Source organism: Cornus florida, unplaced genomic scaffold (genome assembly GCF_030987335.1).
Source record: "Cornus florida cultivar Cherokee Brave unplaced genomic scaffold, ASM3098733v1 CherokeeBrave_3.0.0_Hap2_Chr08, whole genome shotgun sequence".
NCBI classification, from domain to species: Eukaryota; Viridiplantae; Streptophyta; class Magnoliopsida; order Cornales; family Cornaceae; genus Cornus; species Cornus florida.
In genome coordinates, this window is record NW_026775578.1 from 74,200,012 (window position 1) to 74,208,001 (window position 7,990).

Below are 7,990 nucleotides of genomic sequence, written 5' to 3' on the forward strand. Positions count from 1 at the left end.
AAAAATACCCCCGAAGGGGTAACTGTTCAAAGGAGCCGGCTCCCATGGAGAGCCGGCTCTACTTGCTTGGGAGCCGGCTCCCTCACTTAGGGAGCCGGCTCTCTCTCCTTGAGAGCCTGTTCCTTCGCCTCTGACCTTCGTCTTCGGTTCCGGTGCCATTCCAGCCATCCGTCCCACCTTTGATACAGATTTTTTAAACTTCCTAGAGTTCAATTTACATCCACACAATCCTAGAAGCTCCTCACATCCCCTTAGGATTTGATTTACAGAAGCTTAAATTCTTATCGCAGCGGTTGAAGCAAAGAACAATTTCAGGAACACAAATCGTAAAAACAGATTTCAGCTTGGTTCATTATGCATAAATAATCGTTTTAAAGTTTAATTACATTCCTAGGGTTCCGTCTAAGTTCCTAGAGTCCTAGAAACTCTTCACCTTCCACAATGAATTAATTTACAAAAAACTCAATTCATAAATAACCATAGTATGCAGGAAACCGATTCCAGTTCTTTAAACACAACAAGTTACAGTCTGTTACACATGCATCAACCATCAGTTTTAAAGTTGAATTAACCCTGGAGACTACATAGAATGCACAGAACACAAGTTTACAGAAGGAGAGAATGAAACTTGCCTTAAGATTCCGGTTTGAAACCTGCATCGCCGTTGCTAAATTCTGCAACGAACTGTAGACTACCTGCAACTCTCCCATTGTTCTAGTTTTATTCCACAAGCCATCGAATCTTTCTTCCTTGATCCCACCTTCAATCCATGGCTGCAATCCTAATTGATTCTCTCAATTTCCCTCTGTTTTTTCCTTCTCAAGAAACCTCTCTGTTTTTCCTCTCATAAACCCTTACGTGAATTGAGTTTTAATTTCCTCACCCTAGTAGACGTATAAGATTTATATATATATGCCCCAACCTTAAGTCAAATTATATAACCATATATTTATAAGATTTACATAAAACCTAATTTAAGTCGGCGACTACACAAAAATAAAACCGTAAATCTAAACCATAAATACAACACACCTAAATTATATAAGCTACCAAAAATTACACGTCAATTAAGTCACTAATAATCAAAACTTTAAATTAACCAATAATTAAATTAAAAACAATTACAATGAATTTAAAGAAACACAATTAACCAATAATTAAATTAAAAACAATTACAATGAATTTAAACAAACACAATTATCAATTAAGCAAATAAAAACCATTAAACACATAGCCAGATAAATCATATTTAAATGCACATAAATCAACTAATCAATAAAATGCATATAAAATCAATAAAGAAATTCCAGTCATATCCTTTTAAAAATTAGGGGTATTACAGAGTTTGAGTTAGAGGAGATGGAGCAGGCAGCAGTAGCAGTAGCAGCGCAGGCGATGGATGATATACCAGTCAATCCGCCTGCCATGCACATGGATATTGACTTGGAGCAGCCCGCAGAGGACCAGGAGCATCACTCTCCGACTGGGTCACCCATTCAGGATAAGGAGTAGGCTCAGGATCATCATTCTCCCGCTCCAGCGGTACCTGAGGCTCCAGCACAGATACCTGGCTTTGGAGAGTGACTTCAGGCTTTAGAGGATGTTGTAGTATCTATCCGCGCCGACACGGTCTTTATCCGAGAGGATGCTGTCTCTCTCCGAGCTGATATTACATCTCTCTGTACCGATGTCATGGCTGCGTTGCGAGACTTATCTCGAGATATCCGCGGAGCACGCCCTACCCATCCTACCTCCTCTTCTTAATCTCTCTATCCCTTTACTCCTGTCATTTTATCTATCTGTGATACATTATTACTGTTACTCTATTTTTGCGGCTAGTCTGTTGGCCTTGATACTATGCTATGATTTATATTATTTTTGTTTATATATGCTATATGTTGGATGTCATACCTTATATTGATATATCTGTTTGTGATTGACTCCATCAGGTGCATCCCAGTGACTTCAGTAAGAGAGAGTATTGCCTAAAATTTTTAGGACCACCCTTATACCTCTCTCTATTTTCAGTTGATATCCCATTTACACTTGCATGTCCATTGTGCACTGTTATTATCCCTTTTGCTATCTGATGAGTTTTATCCAAATGCCAAATTTTCAGGACCACAGTTAATCCCAAGTTTGGGGGGGCTATGCCACCTACTTTGGATACTTCTGTTTCGGCTATTCTTTGCTATAGTTGCACTGGTATACTCTTTCCTTTTGGTCTCTTTGTACATTGAGGACACTGTGCCATTTAAGTTTGGGGGTAATAGTGTGATTTGAAATGTTTGCTTTAAATTCAAAATTTTGAGCATGACTTGTGTATTTGAGGGATTTTCTATGATTAGTTCATAACTAGCTATGATTTTGATCTTTTGAGGACTATATTGCTTAAAATTTAAAAATTGCTTGACTTGAAAGTCCAATACTCCTTGTATGCCTTGTGGATGCCATTTAGGGGTAAATTTTTCGAAAGATTGATATCATGTTTGCACTTGTGGTCCACATCATCCTGATTTTGTGATTCACTTTAGGATTGTACACTAGCACAGACGCACACTAGCATTCATTTGTGGGGTACATGCTTTGTTGATTATTGAATTGATTATATCCCAATTAAGCTAGTAGTGCAATGAAAGCTTTCATTCTTGATAAAGGTGGATAACAACCCTTTTTCACTAAGTAGTCGGGATTCTAGCCTCATCAAGCACTGAATTTCTCGCGCCAAAAGGTAGAGGGCCCAAATTCTAGGTTAATAACTTGAAAAAAAAAACAAAAAAAAAGTTGCAAAAGCAATAAAAAGTGAGGACTTCTCTCAAAAGGTGAGAAGTGGGAAATGATTAGATGGAGGTTGTTTTGATTTGTAGCCTTGTTGATTTAAGCTTGTAAGTCCTTAGGGGTGTTTGAACACCTAGTATCCTAAAGCCGTCTAGTTGACTTCGACCTCATGAATTGCTAGAAAGCTTAATAGATCAACACATTGCACCATACTTCCATCTTTGATTCTAAAATAAATAAATAAATATTGTGTGAAAAGAATAAGCGCACCTAGAACAAAAAAGCTTTAATTAAAGGTCCAATTTTTGTCTTGATGATCGATACTAGATTTGTGTGCTAGTTTGAGGGTAAGGATGTGATCACTTCTTTAGTTGGCTAAGATAGCAACATACTTGATGCCGGTCCACTCAAAAAGGATTCTAGAGTTATTTTGATTTTCATGATCATTTTCTTGATGTGTGAGGACCATACTTGCTTGCTTGATATTGAAATTTTGGGAGATTGCTTAGAAATGTTTGAAAAATTACATAGCTGAGGTAGTTTTCTCCCAATGTTTGTTTGCAATACTGGTGCCTCTTTTGAAAGAATGAGCTTAATATATATGGATATCATTTCTGGAAACCCTCACGAGACTTCACTCATCCACTAGGGGTAACCTAGGGGTTTAAAAGGCTTGTTGCATATGCTAAAGTGGCGTTATCCATTTATTGCTTTCTAGTTTATGGTTGTATAGTTGTTCATTTCATTCCTTTACTTTCTAGTTCATTGCTAGGGACTAGCAATATTTAAGTTTGGGGGTGTGATGAACACTGAAAAGTGCGCATTTAAACCCCTTAAGCTTAGGTATTCTAGAACCTTTATCTATCTTATTTTCCCGCTTTAGATTAATTTTGTATTATTTCCATTTTTAGGTACTTATCTCTAAAATAAGCTAACTCAGCTAAAGAAGAACATAATTGAAGCAATCTTGAGATGAATCAAAGAAATGAGCAAAGTGGGAGCAAAAAGAAACAAGTGATGGAAATTCAGCAAGTTCGATCGATCTCAGCAAATATTTAATCGATCGAAAGTTCATCGATCTCAGAATTCCAAGATGGATCCAAGCTCTTTTGTCCTTATCCAAAGATCCCACAAAGTTCGATCGATCCAACTTTCTTCCGATCGATCGAAAAGACTCCATCTTATCCACTTATACCACCCTACCTACCACATTTGTCTCTTTCCCAAAAATATCTTCAAAATATCACAGATTTGTTTTTATCCAAAAAGGAGCCGCCATAGAGGATCGATCCAGCTTAAATTTGATAGATCTCAGCCATGTTCGATCGATCTCACCACAAGTTCGATCGATCAAACTTCCCAAATCCTGAGAAAATCCAAATTCTAGCTCATTAAAAGTTGTCTCATATCCAATCATTTGGGAGGAATATTGGTGTACGAGCCCAGCTTATTTAGGGTGATATTTGACCTATCTCTATAAAGAATATGAGCCACTTTTTGAGAGAGATACTTGATATGCTTGAGAGTAGATAGAGGCCCAATTTTCATATTCTTAGTAAGGAAGAAAAGAAAGGAGGAGGCTAGAGACACAAGCTTGGAGTTCTTCCATCAACCAAGAAGAGGAGCAATCTCTACCACGGAGTTAGCCCTTGAGGGTTGGAGAACACCATCCATGAGTGGCTAGACATCCTCTTGGGGCTAAAGTTAGCCCTAAGCATGCTTTCCACATCTTGATTTATGTATTTTTGAGGGGATTTGTATTGTGATACATGTTTTGACACTTTTATATATATAGATCTTGTTTATTCAATGATTTATATGGTTTAATGCTTCGAATTGATCATTTCATTCTATCCATATGTGTATGTATGCTAGAATAGATGTTCATGTGTTTATCTCTATTTCTTGTGTTATTGATGCATGCCTATGTGTATTAATGTTATAGATCTAGAGATTGTCAAGACATAGTGCTTAATGGAATGCTCTTGTGTTTTGTTTGATTGTTCATACTTATTTTTTGATGGATTGTACCTCTCCCTTAGTTTAATTAGTTTAATTTCATGTCATTAGCTTAATTGTAGGGTAGTTATAGTTTAGATGTTAAAGTTAGCCCTAAGCATGCTTTCTATATCTTGATTTATGTATTTTTGAGGGGATTTGTATTGTAATACATGTTTTGACACTTTTATATATATCAATCTTGTTTATTCAATGGTTTGTATGGGTTAATGCTTCCAATTGATCATTTCATTCATCCATTTGTCTATCTATGCTAGAATAGATGTTCATATGTTTATCTCTATTTCTTGTGTTATTGATGCATGTCTATGTGTATTAATACTATAGATCTAGAGATTGTCATGACATAATGCTTAATGGAATGCTCTTGTGTTTTGTTTGATGGTTCATACTCATTTTTTGATGGATTGTACCTCTCCCTTCGTTTAATTAATTTAATTTCTTGTCATTAGCTTAATTGTAGTGTAGTTATAGTTTAGATGTTAAATGGGAGGACAATCCATGCTTGTTATTTGATGTTCCATACTTATGAAAGCAAGTAGCATATATCTCTAACCTTGTGATATGTTTGGATTGTGAGCTTAAAGAAAGGATTAATGGCTTAGTTTGATATATTGTGCTATCTACCATGTTGCTTAGACAATATATGCTTAATTTGTCATCCATGCTTGTTGAAACAACCACACACACACACTTTGTTGTAATACATATTTTTCCCCTTATTAATCATTCATTAAGGGTGTAGAAAAGCTATGCTTAGTGGTGATCTTTAAACCCCAAGATCTCTCTCTTATTTTCTCTCCATTACATTTAATTGCCTACTTTAGTTTAAATTGCATCTTAGTGTAATTCAACCACCAACTAATCTTTTGATCACTCGACCTACTAACCCTAATCTTGATTCCACAACCTAGTACGACGCACCAATCCCTTAGGATGATCCCTACTTACCCTAGCTATATTTTTAGTGAAAGGTAGTAATGGCAATTTCTAAATGTAAAACTTGGCCACATTCATCATAGCTCTACACCACTATTTTTTTGTATCACAAACTGTGGGTTTGGGTTGACGCCCCGAACACACCAAGATTATTAATGTTGTATAGAACTCTTTTCGATTTGAATTACTATACTATTGGGATGTCAATCTTACATTCTAGAGAATTACTATTGGTAATTGTAATTATTTTAGAAGTTTAATACTATATTGTTATAATTTAGTATTTGAAGCTTATTGTTAAGGCATGGTTTAACTTGATAAGTTGGTGATATTATTTTACACATTTTATCATTATGAGTACTTGTCATTTATCATGTCATTCTAGACTTGGAAGACCTAAGACATGGATTGTGTGGGTTTAACCTACTTGTGCGTGGAAGGTGATTTCATGCATTATATAAATTATGTATAAGTTGGGAACTTATTTGGTTTATTTTGGAGTCTTGGGACATTGTTGTTACAAGTGATATGGCTAGAGTTTGGCTCTAGTGCGGGAGGTATGAGTTCTCCCCATTTATAGTGCACACCTAGGGTGGTATTCCCAATGGGTTAATGCCCGGAATAACCATTTAGGTCTTAGCTTTATCCAAGATTTGATGTCCAAGTATTCCACTTTTTTATTTCGCATTAAATTCCAAGTTAACAACCAATGCTTAATTGTAACTTGTGATTTTTATAATTGGTGAATTGATATTGTTAAGTACATTGATATTGATATATGTTATGATGGAATCATTGCATTTGCTTAAGGTGATCCCCTAGAATACCTTGAACATAGATGTTAAGTGGAATGCTCCCTTGTATTCGTCTATATTGATCTTGCAATGATATTAAAACTTTAGGATATACGCATATGCTTCTTCCTACGAGTAACTTGATTACTCACCCTATTGGTTTGGGTTATTTTTCAAGTAAGGAGACTATGTTCTTGGATGCTCATCATCCTTAGAGGCTAATGAGCAATTTGAAACATTTTTGTATATTGACATGCAAGTGTTTAGCATGCTTTACTTTTGGATGTTATATTTTTGCATACCATGGATGTATGGTATTTTAAAAGCTAATGTGGCTTTCTTAATGTGTAATGATACTTAAGCACTTACTTTTGATATTAGAAGCACATATGTATGGAGGCCAAGGGCCAAACATGTTTAAATTAGTACTTGTATTCATTTGGTGCCAAGTTTTGTTTCAAAAATGTATTTTTACCTACTTTGGAGGTTAGGCATATAAAAATCTTATAAAGGACATGAAAAAGGCCATGAGCCATTGTTTTACATTCACATATTCATATTACACTTGTTGACATGTCCACACACTCACTTCTCCATGAAAATTAGTTTTAAACTTTCATTTTTGAACCAAATCATCATGGGATTCAAAGCTTGGGTCGAATCTTAACACCTTAGGTTTGTAGTAGGCCTTAAAATAGCATTTCGAGGTATTTCAGTAGACCGAAACTCTATTTTGGTCGACCAATGGCAATTGGGATCATCAATGCACAGTAAAAATTCGTTTCTAGTAGCCATTTTTACTGTTTAGGGCCACTTCGGTTGACCGATGGCCTATTTCGGTCGACCAATGCTTCAATTCGGTCTACCGCACCAACCAACACTTAAAAGCACGTTTTAAGAAAATATTCTGTCCAATTTGATCATATAAAACTCTATTTCGGTCGACCAAATAGCTTGATCTCGCACACAGCTTCCAGTTAGGTTTCAGCACTGATGGTCCAACTTCAAAAGGCCATAACCTCTTCGCTTCAAATCCAAATGGGGTGATTCTTGAGCCTAATTCATCAATTTTGAGTCAAATTTCCAATGGTACCAATGCCATTCTCAGATTCAAATCACAGTGGGAGTTATTCATGTTTTAGTGAGGTAGTGTCAGTTTTCACTTAAACCGGGAAAGGGCATTTTGTGGGATTCTTGTCCAAAGTTCTTGAATCCTCTTAGAATGTTGTGAAATGATTAAATTAGATTGTAATCACCTTTTTTGACTTCTTTAGAGTCAATTTTCTCCTTTTAGGTCTGAATTGACCATTTTACCCTTCATTATCGGATTTTACCCATTTTAACTCTAGTTTCCTCTTTTGCTCTCTTTAACTTCCGTGACCTCATGGAATGTCACATTGATGTCTTAGAGATGGTTTATATCTCAAAAGACTATGGTTTCATCTTTTGCTTCCGCATTT